The following is a 23,786-nucleotide window of genomic DNA, read 5'->3' on the forward strand; positions in this document are numbered from 1 at the left end:
AATATATCCTCAAATACTTGCTAGCAGTGTGACTCTAAGAATGGGCCTTAATTTTTGCTGTCTCAGTTTCTTAAGATGTAAAATGGGAATAATAGTAATACCTACCACTCAGTGTTATTGTGAGGATCAAATGAGATATTTATAAAAAACCCTGTCAAAACTAAAGAAAAAAAAAAACTTAAGGCTAATTATTATTATATATCTTACTCCTCTATCTTTCTCCTTTTTTGTCATTATGCTCTAAGCATGAATTCTCTTTATATAGAAAACTTACCTATTTCTGATCATGTTCCTGTCTCTGTTCAAATAATTGTAACCTCAGTGGAAAAATAGATGATACTGAGATATTTCACATCTTTCCTATACTATACTCTCCTTTTCTCTCTAAGAACTTAAAATCTTATCTTAATCCACTTTCCAATGAATAGCTAATTTTGTCAACTTTTCCTGAAATGGTTGTCTGAACAAGAAGCAGACTACTCATGACTAACATTCCTAAAACAAAGAGAAAATAAATAATTCATAAAGAAAAACAATGAACTATAGTAAGAGACATTATCAGTCATAAAACAACATAAGACTTCAGAGTAAACTCTTAAGGACCAAGCTAGATTCATTTCCTTGCAGGCCTCAAAGAAATCTGATATGTGCATTATGAACTCTATCTCCAGAGGATTTGGAACCTTTGGGAAAGCTGAGATAGCAAGTGGTGATCAGAATGCTTCTATGGTGCTCACATTAGGAAATATTGGCTCAAATGTTCTGCATTTTTTAAAATAAAAAGATTCTATCCTGAAATACAGGAATCACAAAGATTCATGGAATTCAAATTCTAGATCAATGTAAGAATTCAAGTGATCCATGTTATGAAGAAGCAGGGCTAATTGTTCTACCCCAAAGTACAGTAAGAGACAAAGCCTGGCCTTTACACAAAGCCCGAAGGAGCTCAATCTAAAGGGATGAAAAAAAGCAAAAAATACACCTGCTTTTTTTTAGTAATTGCTTCATAGCTATTTCCACCAAACAAAAGAAACTGGTAACTTCATAATCTACTCTCAAGAAGAGATTTAAAGGGAGAATAAAAGAGGGAAGGAGAGAAGTCAATTTCTTTTCCTTTATCAGTTTCTTCTATAAAATGAGAACATGGACTATATTAATTTCCAGTTCAAAAAATGTCACTCTTTAATACTACATATATATATATATCAGATACAGTGTTAGGTATCAGAGAAACTGTGAAAATAATGGAAATCATTACCCTCAAGGAATTTGCATTCTATTTTTGTTGGTGTGGAAGTAGAGCAACATATACTAAAATAAATAAACACAAAATAATTTCAAAGAGTGAGTTTTTAATAACTAGAGGTATAAGAGGCTTCTATAGGAGTAATGGCACTTATACAATATCTACAAGGAAACTATGTAATAAAAAGAAAAACTCCCTGTTCATACACAGTGTAATAAAAAAAAAAGAGTACTATTGATGTGTGAACAGGCCATGTAGAAGAGCACAAGTGATATATTCAATGTTGGATGTGCACACCTATTAGACTATTTTTTTTTTGGGAAAGATTAATTCTGAGGACAGTGATTTGGGAAAAAGTCATGTGCAGACAAATTGTGAAGGGCTTTAAAAGCCAGTGGTATTCCTTCTTTGTCCTGGAGAATATTGAGATCCTCTGAAGCTGAAGGTTATAGAATAGGACAATAGCTGGTTCAGACCTGTGCTATGGGAGGATCAGTATGATAACTTTATGGAGTATAATTTGAAGAAGACAATGTCAATTTATGTACAATTGCAGTTATTGTAATAAGCTAAAGATAAATAATAATAAAAGATGAAGACAAGAGTGGCAAATCTGTGAATAGAGAAATGCTGTGGAGTTTCATAAAATAATGAAATTTGACAACTGTTTAAAGATGGGGAGGGATTGTGAACAACCAGAGTCAAAGATAATTCCAAGGAAATGAAGCTGGATGATTGTCAGGGCATTGATGCTCTCAATGGAAATAGGCAAGTTAGAAGTAAGCAAATAGGGGTGGGAAGAAAAGATGATAATTAGTTCTCTTCTGGAACTCTGAACTGATCAAATTTCAAAAGTGATTTAATCACTTTTATTTAGGAAAAAAAAACTAGCTTGATATAAATGACAGAAAACCTGCTGCTTCTGCTTGAGGCTTGAGGCTCTACTTGAGGCTTATCCTTTATATTAATAAATTACATTAATGAATGATGATAATTGTATAAACCATGCTTTGTTTTGTTTGTTTCTGTCTATGTAGCCAAAGAATCCTATGCCTTTATCTAGAAGTGTTACTATGCTGAATCATATTCTCCTAACAATGAAAAGCAATAACTGAATTTCTTGCTTGACATAATAGTGTCCTGCTTTATAATAACCGTGCTGGGTGATGTTATATTATGCCTTATAGTTTCAAATATTTTCGAAGGAATTGTCTGACAACTGAAGTTGAAATATACAAATTAGATTTGGAGGCACAGTACAATTTTATATTTTGGATTCAGAAGATGGCTACATTTCTCATCCATCTCCAGGATTTCCTATGTGATTTTGCATAAGTTATTCTATTTCACTGAAGCTCAGTTTTCTAAAACAAAAACAAACAAAAAATCCTCATGCAATAACACTTCAAAACTTACCTACAGGTCTGATATAACTGCTTTTAAATTGTATAGTACTATTATATAGGGGTGAGCTATTGTTATTAGTGAAATACTGAAACTCATTGGAAACAATAATATTTTTTCCTCTTTCAATCCCATGGGGATAACATAGTATACATTTATAAATGCTTGCTGACTTTAAATAAGTTGTCAAAGGAGCAATTTTCTTATTATGACCCTGAAACAAGATAATCTATTGATAAAATATATATGCACAAATGCACGAGAAAAACAAGAAAAAAATACTCCTAATTAGAAAATTTTAATTTTTATAATAGTCAAAAATTTCCAAAATGGAATTTTCTACCATTAAAATGCTACCTTTTGAAACTGATTCTAATGGTTGGAATTGTGTTTTCACTTAAACTGGAAACAATAAGCTATATAGAAAATAAATTCTAGGAAAAGAGAAAAAAAGTCAAATGAAAATACCTGATATATTTAATTTACTTAAATATGATTCAAAGAATATTTATATACATATAATAAATCAAAAATGGCATATAAAGTAAAGAAAAATCCATTAATAAAGTTGTATTTTAAATATTATACTATGTCATTTTTTATCTAAAGATTTAAATATTGCAAATATAACTGTAACTAATAATAATAATGACAAAAATTAGGGGCCTTATTTGCAATACTAAATAATTTCTCTGACGGTCTCTCCAGAGAGATACAGATACTATGTTTACACATCTGTATATATTTTAAAGAACACCTTAATTAATTGAAATACAAGAAAATACAATCAATACCATAATACCATTTCTATAATTCGTAGAACATAACATGATTTCATCTGGCTGGACAGTTTTAAATAAACACTGCTATTTTAGCTTTTTTTTTTTTTTTTTTTTTTTTTTTTTTTTAAAGAAAATAGCATAATGATTCAGGGGATTATAAATCCAAAGTTGGAGGAAGCCTCAGAAGTAATATGGCATCATGCATCTTTATTATAAATGAAGTAACTTGACTCCAAGGAGGTTAAATGACTTTTTTTTGGTTTTGTGTTGCTCTGAGTCACTGAATCGTTTAAAATAATATTTATACCATTTTGGCATTAAATTATGGTTGACTATAAATATTATATGCACACATGATTGGGATACACACATATGGATATATGAATACCTTCTTGGAATAAGATTTCATAATCTCCTATTATGTGTTATAAAAAATATGTGTATGAAAATTCACACATGCAAATTGTATCTATCTACACACACACACACACATATATAAATATATCATTATATATCATAAGATATCATGGTAATAATATTGTTGAACTCTAATAATTTTTAAACTGTGAACCCCTTTTCGGAGTCAATTACCTTAATATCTGATTTCTTATATTTTATTTTATTTAAAATATTTCTATCTTTTGAAATCTCTGATATCTATTTATACTTTTCTAATTTTCACAGGATCTATTTTTACATAAGTTTTATCATGTCTTATAAATAATTACCTTTCAAATTTGTTCCTCCAGGGATTTGTAAAAATTTTTAAGTTTCTGGCTTCATCCTCATATGTATATATATAATACTTGTCAAAAAACCCCACAAATAAACAAACAACACACCATTTATTAAAATTTAATTACTGAATCTCTTAAGAGTTAAAATAAAAAAAGATCAGAAATGTGAAAAAGTTCCAAAAATGAGAATTTGGGCATCTATAATATTACAAGATTCCATTACAGTGGTGAAGGTTGGATCAGATGAAAAGCAAGAAAATGGTATGTGATATCTTTGTCGTTATTTATATTAAAATCTGAAAAGAATATATTTTTTTGTTTATTGGAAACTTTGTGAAGCTTTGTTTGATGGAAAAATAATATTTTTCCAACACTGACACTTGCAAAATTTCCCCTTCATCTCTATCTCCCTCCCCCATCTGGCAGATAGTCCAATACATGTTAAATATGTTGAAACACATGTAAAGATCCAATACGTGTATACATATTTATACAGTTATCTGGTTACGCAAGAAAAATCAGATCAAGAATGAAGAAAAGGAAAAGCTGCTGCTTTATAATATAGTTTTAGGATCTGGTACAGCTAGGCCACCCTCATTTGCTTTTCTCTTCATTAATTCCTTTGAAATTCTTGACCTTTTATTTTTCCAGTTGAATTTTATTGTTATTTTTTCTAGTTCAGTAAAATAGTTTCTTGGGAATTTGATTGATACAGCACTAAATAAATAGATTAGTTTAGGTAATATTGTCATCTTCATTATAATTGCTCGACCTATCCACAAGCACCTGGTATATTTTTTTTTCCTGTTACATAGATCTGACTTTATTTGTGTGGAAAGTGTTTTGTAGTTTTGCTTATAAAGTTCCTGACATTCCCTAGGCAGATAAATTCCCAAATATTTTATTAGCAACAGTTGTTTTAAATGGAATTTCTCTTTGTGTCCCTTGCTGTTAGGTTTTGATAATGATGTATAAGAATGCTGATGATTTATGTGGGTTTATTTTGTATCCTGGAACTTTGCTAAAGTTGTCGATTGTTATTAATAGCTTTTTAGTTGATTCTCTGGAGTTCTCTAAGTATACAATCATATCATCTGCAAAGAGTGATAATTTGGTTTTCTCATTACCTACTCTAATTCTTTTAATCTCTTTTTCTTCTATTATTGCCAAGGCTAGCATTTCTAATATAATATTGAATAGCAATGGTGAGAGTGGGCAACCTTGTTTCACTCCTGATCTTACTGGAAATGATTCTAGTTTATCCACAGTACATATGAAGCTTTTTAATGGTTTTAAATAGATGTTACTGAATATTTTAAGGAAAAGTCCATTAATTCCTATAGTCTCTAATGTTTTTAATAGGAATGGATATTGGATTTTATCAAATATTTTTTCTGCATCTATTGAGATAATCATGTGGTTTTTGTAATTTGGTTATTTATATAGTCAATTATGCTAATAGTTTTCCTAATATTGAATCAGGCCTGCATTCCTTTTATAAATCCTACTTGGTCATGGTGTATTATCCTGGGGATGATTAACTATAATCTCTTTGCTAATATTTTGTTTCACTAAGGAGAGTGGTCTATAATTTTCTTTCTCTGTTTTCATCAAACTTGGTTTAGGTAGCAGTACCATGTCTGTGTCATTAAAAAAAAAAAAAATTGGTTGGACTCCTTCATTCCCATTTTTTTTTAATAGTTTATATAGTATTGGAAATAATTGTCCTTTAAATGTTTGGCACAATTCACATGTAAATCCATCTGGTCCTGGGGATTTTTTTTTTTTTTTTAGGGAGCCTATTAATAGCTTCTTCTAGTTCTTTTTCTACAATGGGATGATTTAAATAATAATTTCCTCTTCTGTTAATCTGGGAAATCTATTTTATAGGTATTCCTCCATTTCACTTAGGTTGTCAAATTTATTGGCATACAGTTGTATAAAGTAATCCCTGATAATTGCTCTAGTTTCCTCTTCCTTTGTGGATAATTCTCCCTTTTCATTTTTGAGACTAACAATTTGATTTTCCTATTTCCTTTTTGTAATCAAATTAACTAAAGTTTTATCTATTTTGTTGGCTTTTTTTTTCATAAAACCAACTCTTAGTTTTATTTATTAATTATCATTTTTTCTGAATTTGACATTTGTAGTAGCCTTTTTAATAATGACAAGGAACTAGAAATTGAGGGGATGCCAATCAGTTGGGAAATGACTGAATAAGTTTTAGTATATAAATGTAATGGAATATTATCATTATATAAGAAATAATTATGAGGATGATTTGAGAAAGACTAAGAGAAACATATATGAACTCAGCTAAATGAGGTGAGTAGGACCAAGAGAACATTGTCTACAGTAACAAGATAATGTGATGATCAATTGTGATGGGTTTGGCTGTTTTCAACAGTGAGATGATTCAGACCAATTCTAATAAAATTGTGATGAAGAAAACCATCTGCACGTAGACAAAGGATTATGGGAACTGAATGTGGACCACAATATAGTATTTTCACTTTTTTTTTTTTTTGGAATGTTTGCTTACTTGTTCTTTCCCTTTTCTTTTCTTCCCCTTTTGATCTTATTTTTCTTGTGCAGCCTGTTAAATTGTTAAATGTGGAAATATGTTTAGGAGAATTTCATATGCTTTAATTTATATTGTATTACTTGCTGTTTAGGGAGTGGGAAGAGGGAGGAAGAAAATTGGGAACATAAGGTTTTGCAAGGGTGAAAGTTGTAAACTATCTTTACATGCATTTACCAAAAAGCTATTGTTCTAAATAAAACAAATAAACAAACAAAAAACACCTGTGTTAATTTAAACAGTTTGGTCAGGTGAAATCATCTATGTTCCTATGAACTATAGAATCTATATTAATTTTATGTTCTTGAATTATAATAATTTAGGTATCCTTTAAAATAGTATCTGTCTGTCTGTCTGTCTGTCTATCTATCTATCTAGACCAGGGGCTCTCAAAGTATGGCCCATGGGACAGATGCAGCCTGCTGAGGACATTTATGTGGCCTGCCAGGTTATGGCAAAATCAAACTGTAAGTGACATTCAACCTAAACTCGCGTTAGCAACGCACACTTCCTGCACTGGGCTGAGGCGGCAGAGACAGAGCGTGAGGCAATACCAAGGTGAGGGGAGTTCCCAGGCTGGGATGTGTGGTGTGGGGAAGGGAGAGAAATGCAAAAGATGCAGAACTGATGGCCCACGGCCTTGTACAGTAATGGCAGCCACCACAATAGACAGGCATGGGGGATGTACAGTCCATGCTGCGCATGTCACAGCCACTGCAGGGGGAATTCACTGCAGCAGTGAAGGTCAGAAGCGGGAGTGTGAAGAATAGGAGAGAGAGTGTGGGAAACAGGGGCATTACAATGCAGAGGCAGCCCGAGGAAGTTGGACATTGCAGTTTGTATGTATCTGAACAAAGTTAATGCTGGTACATTGTTTTTGTAGCGCTGTATATATATATATATATTGGTATTTTACGAATAGCAATTTGGAATCCCTAGGAATTGAATGAGCCTATTTAACAAAAAAAAATAGCGTTCTGGACTCCCAATTCCTGGGACCATCTATTACCCTAACCATTTGTTTCCCTAATACTTAGAGTAGGTAACTTAAAAGAAACAGGCTCACATATGCATCTAGCAATAGACAGATGACTACACCAAATACTCATTTACCTATTTTTTTAGAATACAAAAACCACATATTTTCAGATAAGAAAATGCAAGATCTTACATACTTGAATTGTGTTCATAGCTTCTACTGAAAATTTACCCTAATTATAGAAATTTGTTAAAAAGAAGAAAATGCATGTACATGATTATAATCAAAAACTAGTCTTTTAGGCCTCAGTCTGAGAGCACATACATGACAGGATAAAGCATTATTAGCTCACTTTGATTGTAGGTAATTGTATGCAATAACAATTCTACTTCATAGCTAGACTCGGGAATAATCAGGTGGGTTCTTATTCAAAGGAACTGGGAAACTGAGTCAGAAGGATCCTATCTTAAATGGAAACTAAGACTGTCCTACAAAGTATTGCCCAGATGTTAATGTCCACTTACAACAATTCAGGATCACATTCTTCTGAGTAGCTTGTAGCATATTTCTTTTGGGTAGCAGATTACTGGCTTGATGATTCATCAGACAATCATTCAAAATTCCAAATGATGTCCACTATAGTCCCAAGAGATTTTATCTCAAATAGCAAGTGTCATTAATCAAAGTTTCAGATGAATTTAGCTCTCAAGGACCACATATCCTAAATAAATATTGACTATAATCTTACATTGATAAAAATAAAAGACATATCACAGAAAGTTCATAGGTTATCTTCATATGCAAATAGATGAGTTTTAAATTCAACATTAAAAATCATTTTATTTTAAGTTACTCAATAACCAATATATACCAAAACATTTTTAGGCATTAACCATGTTCAAAGGGACAAAGACATGGATCACTGTTCTCAGAATCTCTCTAAAGAATGGGAACAGATTTAAAATGACTCAATACAACCAAGTACAACTCACATCTAATATAAAACTCTCATCTAATATATAATATAAAAATACTAATTTCACATTAAAAAACCTTATCAGAATTAATATTAATAATTTCTTCAGTCTAAAAAATGTTCAACTTCTTCCAATCAAGCAGTCTCTATAAACTTTTATGGAAATATAAATAATAAGCACAATGCCAATATTGTTAAAATTCCTTCCACCAAAACATTCCTAATTGTAAAGTCAGTTTTAGAAGTTATCAATTTTCCTTCATAGTCCATTCTCCACAATGAAGACATTCCTCCACAGGTCCTTTAACCCTGGTGTTCTCAGCCTCTAGATTGTAGTCTCAATCATGTGTAACATCTGGCAAGATCCTTCCCACTCTGCTTCTTCCAAGACTTCGTAAGCACCTATTGCACACACCAAAAGTGTTGTCTGGACCTACAATCCTTGCTTCCTGAGGGCTGAAACAAATGATGACACAGCAAATATATACTACCTTAAAATCTTACTCTTTGTTTCAAAAGATGGTCTTTCTCTTTCTTTTCCCAAATAAAATAAACCAATGGTATATCAGGAAAGACCCAGATCACTTCTAGGGACAGTTCTAATTCTTTAACAAAACAATAGGCAAACATTTAGTTGAAGGCAATTTATTCTTAAACATCAATTTAATAATCCATTTCTTAAGAATCTGATTTATTGTTTTCACTTTCCCTGATGAGAGCAGATGCTCAGTTGTATGGAATTGCTACTCAATTTGCAATCTCTCCCCTTTATTTCTTATAAAGCCTTAGAAGTAAAATATGTTCCTTTATCAGAATCAATACTCTCAAACAATCCATATTTAGGTTTATTTTGTTTCACTGTTATTCCACTAACTCCTCTTAAAGTAGCAGAGCTCAGAGGAAAATTTCTACCTATCCCCACTTGTGTCATTTCATTACAACCTAATTTGAATATTTTGGAGTCATGCTCCCTCCAGAGGGACACCTCCACAATACCTTCTTATTTATTTTTAGACATATTACACATTTTTCTGATACAATTGGTTTTGCAAGTATACATATCCCAATATGTCAAATTGTCTTGCTTTTACTTCCTTGTTAAAGGAAGAAAACAAGAAAAACCTTAAGATTCAGAATATAAATAATATCTAAATAACTTTGGACCAAATTTCACAAAATTTATACCACATATCCAGTACAGTTGATAAAATGCTAAAGCACAGCTCATACATTTTTTTTTAAGACTTCAAATCAAATACAGGTTTAAATTTCTATTAGCAATATTTAAGTTTTAATGCAAACACTTCTAAAATATTAGAATAAACAAGTTCAGAATTTTAGCAGCTCTAGTTATTAGTAATTAATTATCTCATAATTTTGGAATCAGAATTCCAATTTCAACACACATAGCCCCAAAAGCTAAGGTGGCAGAAAATTGCTCTTTCAAGTCTTTAGGGCTTTATGAATTTGTGGACTTTAGGACCCGGGGAAAGAGGATCAGAGAAATTTGGATCCAAGTGTCAGGTGCAGTTCTGTGACCCAATGACTAGCTCACTATGCCAGAAATGCCAGGGCCATATTAAAGATGCTGGGGCACCAGCATAAAACCTAGAAGAATCTGGGCCAGTGAGGGACACCAGCCTAGCCAGGACAGATTCCACAAGCCTCTCCAAGGGTGAGAAGCATGGAAAATCCAAGAGAGGGCAATTTTTTTGTGTCTTTTCTTTCCTTTTCCAGTTTTTCCATAACCTTCAGTTTCAGGCCCTCAGAAGGCTTTTAGTCATGTAAATTAGGACTAATTAAAAACACACTTAGGCTAACTCAAATTAGCTGATTAATAGTGCCAAGCAACTTAAAACTTAGTCTCAAAAACCCCTGAATCTGCTAAACTGTTTTAGAAGTTCTATAGCTTTAACTATTTCTGCAGAACCAATTACCTTTATACTTAATACTTAATTATTAATTCTCACCACTCTTCAACTGGGGAAATACACTTTTTTTTAACAAGTCCTTTCAGTTAATTATCATCCGTAAGAATTTCCTCCCCTTCTTTCTATTTTTAAGCTAAATCTTTATAAGAAAATTTTTATTATTCTTCAGTTGTTTTCAGACATGTCTGTCTCTTCAATCCCATTTGGGGTTTTCTTGGCAAAAATATTGGAATAGTTTGCCATTTCCTTTCTCCAACTCATTTTACAGATAGGGAAAGTGAAGCAAACAGGATTAAGTTGTTGTGCCACAGTTACCTTTTAATGTCCTGACCCAGTTTCTCTAATTGTCCTACCTCAGTTACTCTGTGCCTCAGGCTATAACCCTTCCCTCTCAAATCATTGAAATGTTTGATAGGATAAAGGTCTTTTATCTTAGACATCATTAGAATATCACATGCCTCTCCCCATCTCCTGTACTTCTCTCCATTATGTGATCCCCATTCCAGGTGCCTTCCCCCATTATGTCATCATTCTTGTTATGCTATAAAAGAATCTTTGTATATAACATTCCTTGCTGGATTCTTGGAGATAATAGGAGTATTCAGCTTTGGGACCAAACTATGGATATATTTGGTCCCATTAAATCTCTCATTTTCAAATAAAATATTAACAACTCTCTAATGTCTATTTTGCTTCAGTTTCTCCAACACTACAAAGTAATTTACCCATATCCACAACTAGTAAAGAGTATGAAGCCAAATTTGAACTCAAGAAGGTTCTTTCTGATTTTAAGTCTGGCACTCCATTCGCTACATTATCTAACTGTTCTCTTTTTAGGAAAATAAGAGTTCTTTAAGCCAGAGGCTTGCAAAGATGCTCAAACTGGGCTTCTAGGAGCTCCTCACATCTGATCAGGTCTTCAAATACTTCATAATCCAATAGAAATGGAGCTCACAGCAACACAGCATCCAGTTCACTAGGATACCAAAGCAGCTGCAAAAGCATATTTGTTTTTCCTTCTAAAACGAAAAATAGTAACAGAGAGCTACAAACCCTTGTGAAGAACATTATATTTCTGCAACTCTTAGTGATGATAAGATTACTTTTTGTCCTTTGTTCTCAGAGAGAACCATAACATCAGAGATGTGAAGTCAGGCCATGCAAGTGAATTGTATGTAAGTGAGGAAGGATGATACAAGGCCACCTGCCTCACTTTCCCCTCCAGAGGCATCTGGGTTCAATGACCAGATATAGATCAGGAGCACTGGAGATGGTCCTGGATGCAGTAGGAGACTTTAGTCTTTTTACAAAGGTCTACATCAGATTTCAATTTGATTGAAGTCATAACCATTCAGGATTTAGGGTAGATAGCAAATAAAGCAAAGAATCTCCTTTTTCATCTAGTAAAAAAAAAAACAAAAACAAAAAAAATGTAAATTAATAAAACTAGGTAGGAAGACCTTCGAGGTTTTTGGCCAAAGCAGAACTAAATGACTGTTACTTATGTTCAATTTAAGTCAATCAGGATTCAAATAGAGATAATAGCTGTCACTAGTGTGCTTTGCCAATTAAGTAAATTTTCTCACTGACCAATTAAAAGTCAATCAATTAATACTTACTACCAGCTGACTGCTTGTAAGTGCCACAGCTTTATCAAAACAATTTGTAGTAGCTCTGCAGTGCCTTTAGTTCTCTTCCTTTTCAACTGTTGTGTTTAGTAATGCCTTAAATAAAAGCCTCTTAAATCTCAGTAAAGTATTTTTTACTTTAAAAAATCAAAAATCAGCAACTTTCCCTTATCAAACATATTTTTTTAGACGTATTTCAGTCTCCAAATGATTATAGCAGGATCAAAATATATGCATGTTTTAAATCTTTGGGGGCATAATTTAAAATTGTTCTTCAAAACAGTTGGGCCAGTTTACTATTCCCTCAAAAAAAAAAAAAATTAGGGTACAAATTTTTCTTAATACCCTCTAGCATTAATCATATCTGATACTTATGAGATACTACTTCAGAATTGTTTTCTTTTGCCTTTCTCTAATCAATAATAATTTAAAAAATGTTTTCTATGTGATTATATAGATTTTTGATATTTTCCTTTTGAAAACTTTTTTCATATGCTTTGCTCATTAACCAATTGGAGAAGGTTGTTATTTTTTTTTTTAATAATTTTGACTCAGTGTTCTACATATTTGAGAAATGAGGCATTTATCAGAAAAAAAACTTACTGTAAATTTATTATATATTACTTCAATGTTTATGATAAACTTCAATTTCTCTGATTATCTCTTTTAATTAGACATATATCTTGTTTTTGCTATCTTTGCCACTTTTTTCATCAATGGAAATATATTAAATTCAGTAATTTAATTTTCATTCTGTGTGTGTCTTTCTGTTGTATGTGTATCTTTTCTAAACACCCGTGTAATTGGATCCTGGTTTCTAATCTAGTCTATTATGTACTTCTGTTTTTGCATGACCAAATCCCATTCATTTTCACAATTATAATTACTAGGTATGTTCATCTTTCTTAGTTTCCTATTTGTTCTTTGTTTTAATCCTGTTCTTTCTTAAAGGTCAATTTTGCTTCTAACCATGGTCTTTCATAATCTGTCCTTTTTTTTTCATTATCTTTAAGACAAAAAAAAAAAAATTCCCCTTTATCCTCCTCTTCCTCTTTCCCTATTGAGTTAAGTTAGAATTCTACAGTCAATGTTATCTCTGTAATTCCAATGTGAATGAGGTTCAAGAATTGCCTGCAATTTTTTCCCTCTCTTATAAAGGCTCTTCTTTAGATGTCTCTTTTATATGAAGAATTTTTGCTCGTGCTTTCTTTCTTTCTGACTCCTTACTTTTTTGGAGGGGTGGGAGAGGAGTCATTACAACATAATCAATTCATTCTCATGACTCATTACTTTAAAGTTGTTTGGAGCAGACAGTTGGGAAAGTTCAAAAGGGTTAATACTTCTAATCTGCCATCTTGACTTTGCCAGGGTCAAACAGTGCCTGAGTTTAAATGCAAAGTCAATTACTTGATTCCAAGTCCAGCATTCTTTTTGCTGAATCCAAATCTTTCTTAGTATATAACCTTAATTAAGTTTATAGGTTTATTTAAAATGTGTGTATGTGTATGTTAATATTTTCCAATTTAAGTGGAAGAATAATTGAGAACATCCTGTCCAATAAATGCATTGTTTCAAAGTATTAAGTGAATTTTTTTTTATTAAAAACACTGCTCTGAGGTCCTAAAACCAGAAGGTAAAATAGGCATTGAAAGAATTCACCAATCACCTCCCGAAGAAGCCCTCAAAATGAAAACTCCAAGGAACATTATAGCTAAACAAGAGAATATTGTATCAAAGAAAAATTATTGGGGGGCGAAGCCAAGATGGCAGAGAAGACACACGCGACTTTCTAAGCTCTTCTCTTACCCTCTTTATCAATATTATATCGAGCCTCAAAAATAGTCTTGACTGCTACAATTCGTAAAGATAAGAAGCAGAGCAACTCGACGGCCTAAGAAAATCTGCAGTCTCGCCAAAAAAAGGTTGGTTCCGGGGCCAGGGGGGAGATCAGCGCAGACAGGGAGAGAAATTAGGTTCCCAGGAGAGCCTCAAACCGAAAGTGAAAGCACAGATCTCAGCACAAGCACAGAGCCCCAACCCACAGTACGGGGCTTTTCCTTGGGGCAGTTGTGATCCTGCCCGGCAGGAGGGCGCAGCCAGGGTTAGCCTCCAATCTGCATAGTGGGGAGCTCGGCTTGGGGCCATAGAGCTTTTCCAGGGCCGACTTGCATCAGGCAGAGACAATGGGCAGAGTTTGTGGCAGTCTGCAGTCTGCGGTCTGTGGTCAGCTGCTAATACTCACAGTCCCACAGGAGGCTCCGGCCTGGGGCAGTGACACTTTCACCACTTTGTCTCTAGCCTAGGGCAATCTCTAACCCACACAGCCCAACTAGTCACTTCTATAGCTCGGCCAGTGCTGAATCCACCTCCTGTTGGGGGAAGGGAAAACTCTCACTCAGAGCACTCCCATACCATGGAGCCTGAAATCGGTTTACATCTCTCCCTGCTCTGCAGAGAAAGCTGGTAACCCCCTTGCCTAGGAGACCTACCCTAAAGGCTTTAAAACATGAATAAAAAGATGAAAAGAACGATTGACAGCTTCTATGCAGAAAAAGAGCAGGTCAGCAAACCTGAAGAGACCTCAAACAGCAAACATGCATCAGACTCCTCCTTACATGATGTCCTCATAGAAGAGACTACATTAAAAGTCTCAAAAGAGAGTTAGAAGATAAATGGGGAAAGGAAAGAGAAGCCTTACAAGAGAGCAACAACTTCCTGAAATACGAATTGGAAAAAGTAAAAAATCTCAGGAAAGTAAGAATTGTGAATTGAAAAATAAAGAATTCACTAGAAAGTAGGATTTGTGAATTGAAAAGACAAAGAACTCGCAAGAAAGTAGGATCTGTGAATTGAAAAGAAAAGAAGACGCAAGAAAATAGGATCTGTGAATTGAAAAAGAAAATAATTCACTAAAAAAAAAAATTAGTGAAATGGAAAAATTCCACAGACCAAAAACAATACATTTAAAACTCAATTGGACATATACAGAAAGAAGTAAAAAAAGCTAATGAAGAAAATAATTCTTTAAAAATTAGAACTCAACAAATAGAAATTAATGATTCATTGAGACAGCAAGAATCAGTCAAGCAAAAACAAAAAAAATGACAAACTGGAAAAAACCATGAATTATCTACTTGCAAAAACGACAGACTTGGAAAATAGATCTAGGAGAGATAATCTGAGGATTATTGGACTTCTGAAAACTATGATGAAAAAAAGAGCCTAGATACTATTTTACAAGAAATCATCAAAGAGAACTGCCCAGATGTAATAGAATCAGAAGGTAAAATAGGCATTGAAAGAATTCATCGAACACCTTCTGAAAGAAAACCTAAAATAAAAACCCCAAGGAATATTGTGGCCAAATTTAAGAACTATCAGATAAAGGAAAAAATTTTACAAGCAGCAAAAAAAATACCATTTAAATTCTGAGGTGCCACAATAAGGATCACCCAAGATCTGGCTGCCTCTACATTAAAGGAAAGAAGGGCCTGGAATATGATATTCCGAAAGGCACAAGAACTTGGGATGCAGCCAAGAATAAACTAGCCAGCTAAGATGAGCATTTTCTTCCAGGGAAGAAGATGGACATTTAATGAAACAACTGAATTCCATTTGTTTCTGAAGAAAAAACCAGAACTAAACAAAAAATTTGATCTCCAACCATAGAACTCAAGAGATGCAGAAAAGGTAAAAATAACTCTTGAGAATTGTATTTCTATTTTGGATATACAAAAAGAATACATGTATAATTTGATTGTACTGATATAACATAAAAAAAGGATGTAGATATGGAAAAGTGATGATGGCAGAATAAGGTGGGAAGGAGGGATAAAAAGAGGGAAACCAAATCCCACAAAGAGGCAAAGGAAACTTATCATATATGAGGGAATTTAGAGAGGGGGAGGAACATTGTGTGAATCTTACTCTCATCAGAGTTGGCTCAAAGAAAAAATAATTGAAATTTATTTTAGAGGAAATTCTCTCTTGCCTCATTAAAAACGGGGGAGAGGAAAAGGGAAAAGAAAAAGAGTAATAAGGGAAGGAAGGGGAAAAGACTCAAAGAGGAGGAGGGAGGGAATATAAAGAGGGTAAGCATCGTGATACAAGAGGGGTACATAAGTTTAAAAGGGGGAAAGAGGGTAGGGGGAGGCAAGAATAAGTAAAGCACAATCTGGGGTTATTAGGATGGTAGGAAATACAGATTTAGTAATTCTAACGTAAATGTGAATGGGATGAACTCCCCCATAAAGAGGAGGCAGATAGCAGACTGGATCAAAAGCCAGAACCCTACAATATGTTGTTTACAAGAAACACATTTAAAGCAGGGAGATACATAGAGAGTGAAGGTAAAAGGCTGAGCAAAATCTATTATGCTTCAGGTGAAGTCAAAAAGTAGGGTAGCCATCCCTATCTCAGATCAAGCAAAAAGTAAAATTGATCTAATTAAAAGAGATAAGGAAGGAAACTATATCCTGCTAAAGGGTAGCATAAACAACAAAGCAATATCAATATTAAACATATATGCACCAAGTGGTATGGCATACAACTTCCTAAAGGAGAAGTTAAGAGAGTTGCAAGAAGAAATAGACAACAAAACTATAATAGTAAGAGATCTCAACCTTGCACTCTCAGAATTAGACAAATCAAACCACAAAACAAATAAGAAAGAAATTAAAGAAGTAAATAGAATATTAGAAAAATTAGGTATGTTGGATCTTTGGAGAAAATTGAATGGAGATAGAAGGGAATATACTTTCTTCTCAGCAGTTCATGGAACCTATTCAAAAATTGACCATATATTAGGACATAAAGACCTCAAAATTAAATGCAAGAAAGCAGAAATAGTAAATGCTTTCTTTTCAGATCATGATGCAATAAAAACTACATTCAACAAAAAGTTAGGGGGAAATAGACCAAAAAGTAATTGGAAAATAAACAACCTCATCTTAAAGAATGATTTGGTGAAGCAGCAAATTATAGATACAATTAATAATTTCATTCAAGATAATGACAATGATGAGACATCAAACCAAAATTTGTGGGATGCAGCCAAAGCGGTAATAAGAGGGAATTTTATATCCTTAGAGGCTTACTTGAATAAAACAGAGAAATAAAATATTAATGAATCGGGCTTGCAACTAAAAAAACTAAAAAAAGACCAAATTAAAAACCCCCAATCAAATACTAAATTGGAAATTCTAAAATTAAAAGGAGAAATTAAAAATATTGAAAGTAAAAAAACTATTGAAAATTAATAAAACTAAGAGTTGGTTCTATGAAAAAGCCAATAAAATAGATAAGCCTTTGGTAAATCTGATTAGAAAAAGGAGGGAGGAAAATGAAATTAGTAGTCTTAAAAATGAAAAGGGAGAACTTTCCAACAATGAAGAGGAAATAAGAGAAATAATAAGGAGTTATTTTGCTTAACTTTATGCCAATAAATTTGATAACCTAAGTGAAATGGATGACTACCTCCAAAAATATAGACTTCCCAGACTAACAGAGGAGGAAGTAAATTGCTTGAATAGTCCCATTTCAGAAAAAGAAATAGAACAGGCAATTAAACAAATCCCTAAGAAAAAATCCCCAGGACCAGATGGATTTACATGTGAATTTTACCAAACATTTAAAGAACAATTGGCCCCAATGCTATATAAATTATTTGATAAAATAGGGAATGAAGGAGTCCTACCAAATTCCTTCTATGACACAGACATGGTACTGATACCTAAACCAGGTAGGCTGAAAACAGAGAAAGAAAATTATAGACCAATCTCCCTAATGAATATTGATGCTAAAATCTTAAATAAGATATTAGCAAAAAGACTACAGAAAATCATCTCCAAGATAATACACTATGATCATGTAGGATTTATAGCAGGAATGTAGGGCTGGTTCAATATTAGGAAAACTATTAATATAATTGGCCATGTTAATAACCAAATTAACAAAAACCATATGATCATCTCAATAGATGCAGAAAAAGCATTTGATAAAATCCAACATCCATTCCTATTAAAAACACTTGAGAGTATAGGAATAAATGGACTTTTCCTTAAAATAATCAGCAGCATCTATTTAAAGCCATCAGTAAGCATCATATGTAATGGAGGCAAACTGCAACCATTCCCAATAAGATCTGGAGTGAAACAAGGTTGCCCACTATCACCGATACTATTTAATATTGTATCACAAACCCTAGCTATAGCAATAAGAGCTGAGAAAGAGATTAAAGGAATAAGAATAGGCAATGAGGAAACCAAATTATCACTCTTTGCCGATGACATGATGGTATACTTTGAGAACCCCAGAGATTCTGCTAAAAAAGTTATTAGAAATAATCCACAACTTTAGCAAAGTTGCTGGTTATAAAATAAACCCACATAAGTCATCAGCATTCTTATATATCACTAACAAAATCCAACAGTCAGAGTTACAAAGAGAAATTCCATTTAAAGTAACTACTGATAATATAAAAATATTTAGGAATCTATCTGCCAAGGGAAAATCAGAAACTTTATGAGCAAAATTACAGACCACTTTTCACACAAATTAAGTCCGATCTAACCAATTGGAAAAATATTAAATGCTCTTGGATAGGGTGAGCAAATATAATAAAGATGACAATATTACCTAAACTAATCTATTTATTTAGCGCTATACTAAATCAGACTCCCAAAAAACTATTTTAATGACCTAGAAAAATAACAACAAAGTTCATATGGAAAAACAAAAGGTCAAGAATTTCAAGGGAATTAATGAAAAAAAATCAAATGAAGGTGGCTTAGCTGTACCAGATCTAAAAATTATATTATAGAGCAGCAGTTACCAAAACTATTTGGTATTGGCTAAGGAATAGATTAGTTGATCAGTGGAATAGATTAGGTTCAAGGGATAAAACAGTCAACAAATATAGCAACCTAGTCTTTGACAAACCCAAAGATCCCAGCTTTTGGATAAGAACTTATTGTTTGATAAAAAATTGCTGGGAAAATTGGAAACCAATATGGCAGAAACTAGGCATTGACCCACACTTAACACCGCACACCAAGATCAGGTCAAAATGGGTTCATGACCTAGGCATAAAAGAATGAAATTATTAATAAATCTGAGGAACACAGGATAGTTTACCTCTCAGTCCTGTGGAAGGGAAGGTCTTTATGACCAAAGCAGAACTAGAGATCATTACTGATCACAAAATAGAAAATTTCGATTATACCAAACTGAAAAGTTTTTGTACAAAACAAAACTAATGCAGACAAGATTAGAAGGGAAGCAATAAACTGGGAAAATATATTTTAGAGTCATAGGGTTCTGATAAAGGCCTCATTTCCAAAATATATAGAGAATTAACTCTAATTTATAAAAAATCAAGCCATTCTCCAAATTGAAAAATGGTCAAAGGATATGAACAGACAATTCCTCAGATGAAGAAATTGAAACTATTTCTAGTCATATGAAAAGATGCTCCAAATCATTATTAATCAGAGAAATGCAAATTAAGACAACTCTAAGATACACTACACACCTGTCAGATTGGCTAAGATGACAGGAAAAAAAAATGATGAATGTTGGAGGGGATGTGGGAAAACTGGGACATTGATGCATTGTTGGTGGAGTCGTGAATGAATCCAACCATTTTGGAGAGTAGTTTGGAACTATGCTCAAAAAGTTATCAAACTGTGCATACCTTTGATCCAGCAGTGTTACTACTGGGCTTATATCCCAAAGAGATCATAAAGAAGGGAAAGGGACCATGTGCATCGAATGTTTGTGGCAGCCCTTTTGTAGTGGCTTAAAACTGAAACTGAATGGATGTCCATCAGTTGGAGAATGGCTGAATAAATTGTGGTATATGTATATTATGGAATATTACTGTTCTGTAAGAAATGACCAACAGGATGATTTCAGAAAGGCCTGGAGAGACTTACACGAACTGATGCTGAGTGAAATGAGCAGGACCAGGAGATCATTATATACTTCAACAACAATACTATATGATGACCAGTTCTGATGGACCAGGCCATCCTCAGCAACGAGATCAACCAAATCATTTCCAATGGAGCAGTAATGAACTGACTCAGCTACACCCAGAGAAAGAACTCTGGGAGATGACTAAAAACCATTACATTGAATTCCCAATCCCTATATTTATGCACACCTACATTTTTGATTTCCTTCACAAGCTAATTGTACAATATTTCAGAGTGTGATTCTTCTTGTACAGCAAAATAATGTTTTGGTCATGTATACTTACTGTGTATCTAATTTATATTTTAATTATTTAACATCTACTGGTCATTCTGCCATCTAGGGGAGGGGGTGGGGGAGTAAGAGGTGAAAAATTGGAACAAGAGGTTTGGCAATTGTTAATGCTGTAAAGTTACCCATGTGTAAATCCTGTAAATAAAAGGCTATTAAATAAAAAAAAAAATATTGCAAACAGCCAGAAAGAAATAATTCAAATTACCGAGGAGCCACAATCAGGATTACCCAGGATCTAGTAGCTTCTACCTTAAAAGACTGAAGGGCCTGGAATCTGATATTCTGAAAGTCAAAAGAACTTGGACTGCATCCAAGAATCAACTGTCCAACTAAATTGAGCATTGTTTTTCAGGGAACATGGACATTCAATGATATGGGTGAATTTCATTTATTTCTAATGAAAAGATCAGAGCTGGACAAAAAAATTAATCTCTAAATATAGAACTCAAGAAGCAAGAAAAGGTAAAAAGAAAAGAACTTTTGAGAACTATAACTCTGTTATGGATATACTTAGCGAGTGCAGGTATAATTTGATTTTATTGTGATAATATGAAAAATGATTAGAGGTAGAAAGAGGATTGTACCAGAAAAAGATGAAAATGGAGGTAAAATGAAGGAAATTACATCTCATGAAGAGACGAATTTTTTGTCTATAAATTTGACAATCTAAGGGAAATAGAGGAATTCCTACAAAAAATATAGATTGCTCAGATTAATAGAAGAGGAAATAAATTACTTAAATATTCCCATTTTAGAAAAAGAAATAGAACAACCTATTAAACAATTCCCTAAGAAAAAAATCTCCAGGACCAGATGGATTTACCAAATTGAATTCTACCAAACATTTAAAGAATAATTAACTCCAATACTGTGAAAACTATTTGAAAAAATAGTGAAAGAAGTAGTCCTACCAAATTCTTTTTATGACATAGATATGGTGCTGACACCTTAACCAAGTTAGATGCAAAAAGGGAAAGAAGCTTATAGACCAATTTCCCTAAGGCATAATGATCCAAAAATCTTAAATAAAATATTAGCAAAGAGATTACAGAAAAGTCATCTCTGGAATAATACACCATGACCAAATTGGATTTATATCAGAAATGCAAAGCTAGTTCAATATTAGGAAAACTATTAGGATAATTGACTATATCAATAACCAAACTAACAAAAAACATATGATTATCTCAATAGTTGCAGAAAAAGCTTTTGATAAAATCCAGCACTCATTTCTATTAAAAACAGTAGAGAGTATTGGAAAAAAATAGAATTTTCATTTAAATGATCAGTAGCATCTATTTAAATTAATCAGCAAGCATCATATGTAATGGGCACAAACTAAAACCATTCCCAAGAAGATCTGGGATGAAACAACATTGCCCACTATAACCATTGGTATTCAATATTGTCTTAGAAATGGTAGTATTGGCAATAAGAGAAGAAAAAGAGATTAAAGCAATTAGAATAGGTAATGAGGAGTCCAAATCATCACTCTTTGCAGATGAAATGATGGTATTCTTAGAGAACCCTAGAGAATCAACTAAAAACTACTAGAAAAAATTCACAACTTTATCAAAGTTGTTGGCTACAAAATAAATTCACATAAATCATCAGCATTTTTACATATTACCAACAAAGTCCACCAGCAAGAAATAGAAAGAAAAATTCCATTCAAAATAACTTCTTGATAATATAAAATAATTGGGAGTCTATCTGCCAAGGGAAAGTCAAGAACTATATGAACACAATTACAAAACACTTTCCACACAAATAAAGTCATATATAATCTCCTGGGAAAATATTGAGTGCTCATGGTAGGCTGAGTGAATATAATAAAAATGACAACACTACCTAAATTAATCTACTTATTCAGTGTCATGCTAATCAAACTCCTAAAAATTATTTTATAGCTCTAGGAAAAATAATAACAAAGTTCATCTGGAAGAACAAAAGGTCAAGAATTTTGAGGGAATTAATGAAAACGAATGCAAAAGAAGATGGCCTAGTTGTGCCAGATCTAAAAGTATTTATAAAGCAGTGGTCATCAAAACCATTTAGTAGTGGCTAAGAAATAGAATATGGACAAAATAGTCCATAACTATAATAATAAAGTCTTTGCCAAAGTCAAAGATCCCAGCTTTTAGGATAAGAACTCACTATTTGACAAAAACTGCTGGGAAAATTGGAAATTAATATGGCAGAAACTTGGCATTGACCCACATATAACAATGCATATCAAGATAAGGTTAAAATGGGTTCATGATCTTGACATAAAAAATGCTATTATAAGCAAATTAGAAGGACAAAGGATTATTTACCTTCTGGATCTATGGAGATAGAAGGAATTTGTGGCCAAAAAAGAACTGAAATACATTATTGAACACAAAATAAATAGTTTTGATTATATTAAGTTAAAAAGTTTTTGTACAAAAAAAACAATGCAGGCAAGATTAGAAAGGAAGAAATAATCTGAGAAAAACTATTTACATTCAAGATTTCTAATAAAGCCCTCATTTCTAACATTTTCTTGTACAGCTTGATAATTGTATAAATATGTATACATATATTGGATTTAGTTATATTTTTAACATCATTACAATAAACAAAACATATATTGGATTATTTGCTTTCTATGGGATAGGTCAAGGGAGGGAGGTAGAAACATTTTGAATATAAAGTTTTCAAAGGAGAATGTTGAAAAGTCTTTTTGAAAATAATTTTAACAGAAAATGCTATCATTAAAATAACAATTAAAAGAAGCAAAAAAATGCACTTTGTATATGGAAATAACAAAATTGTGGCATGGCCAGTTGTGAATGAATGCTATTCTCAGCAACAATAAATTAAGACTATTCTAAAAGACAATGCAAAATTCTATTTATAACCAGAAAGACAACTGATTTTATCTGAATATAAGCTAAGGGATACATTTTTTTTTTTCCCCTGGAGGGTTTAGTTTGGGAAGGAAGGAGAAAGGAGAACTATGTTTTCTTTTACAGCATGATTTTTATGGAAATGTTTTGCATATGGGTATGTAAGGAAGAAGGGGGGGAAATCTAAAACTCAAAAATTAAAAAAAACAAATATTAAAAAAAATGTTTTACCTGTAACTGGGGAAAATTAAAATGCTAACACACAAAAACGCAGACATGATAAGTAATGAGAGAAAGAAAACTGGACTTATACTTAAAAAAAACAAAAACATGTTTGGAGCTTAGGTCTGCTACTTCCTTTTGGCTAACGCTTTGTAGCAT

The sequence above is a fragment of the Sarcophilus harrisii genome, chromosome 3 (genome assembly GCF_902635505.1).
Source record: "Sarcophilus harrisii chromosome 3, mSarHar1.11, whole genome shotgun sequence".
NCBI classification, from domain to species: Eukaryota; Metazoa; Chordata; class Mammalia; order Dasyuromorphia; family Dasyuridae; genus Sarcophilus; species Sarcophilus harrisii.